Source organism: Trichechus manatus, unplaced genomic scaffold (genome assembly GCF_000243295.1).
Source record: "Trichechus manatus latirostris isolate Lorelei unplaced genomic scaffold, TriManLat1.0 scaffold00422, whole genome shotgun sequence".
Classification (NCBI taxonomy): Eukaryota; Metazoa; Chordata; class Mammalia; order Sirenia; family Trichechidae; genus Trichechus; species Trichechus manatus.
The window spans coordinates 36,932-37,783 of record NW_004444358.1 but is presented as its reverse complement, the minus strand read 5'-3'; positions in this window follow the sequence as shown (position 1 = coordinate 37,783).

The following is an 852-nucleotide window of genomic DNA, read 5'->3' as shown; positions in this document are numbered from 1 at the left end:
GCTCTAATGGTATATTTGTTTCTCATTTTCTTTTTTTAACTTTAGGAGAAACTAAAACACAAAAAATCAGTTCCTCAACTTTGGTTATTTTCAAGTTAACAAATGCAATGTCCTTTAACTAATCACATTTCATTCATCTCTTGAGAAAGAATTGTTCTTATTCTGGAGCTCAGTCATTTTATTGTACTTGAAATAAAAATGTGTGGCAAAATTCTTCTCACTCAGCTTTTTCTTAGAAGTTATGGATGTGTATATGCGCATATACGTACACAGAGAGTTTTTTTAATAAATCATAAAGGACATAAGAGTTGCTGGCATTGCAATTATGCATATTTCTCTTGAAAAAGTTAAAGAAAATACACCAAACATCCTAAATATTCTAAATCTAGCTTTTTCACAGAAGAAGGGTAAATAATACTTCGCTGGAGTACCTATGGAGAGATATAGAGGCTTAATAATACTCCCAGGGAAAATTTATTTTTGAAATATAAAAGATTCCTCATATTCACAGTTTCAGATTACCATGTGGAGACAAAATTTCACATGATTCTGTATTTAGGTTTCTTTCTGAACTTTTTATGCAAAATAGTGACACTCTGAGTGATAGGCAGAGTGTAGAGAAAGGCTAATAGGAATAAATGTATAAGAAATACTAGAAATAGGCTCTTAAAAAGAGGTCCTCAATCATCAAAAGAAGAACTTACGTTTCGAATTTCAATAAAAGTGAATATGATTTGGAAATTGTATTGCAAATCTTGACATACTAAATGCCAGATTAGAGCATCTCATAAGAAAGTTGTAACTTGCTATTCCAAGGACCACACAAATGGCTGTCTAGACACTTGGGATCCC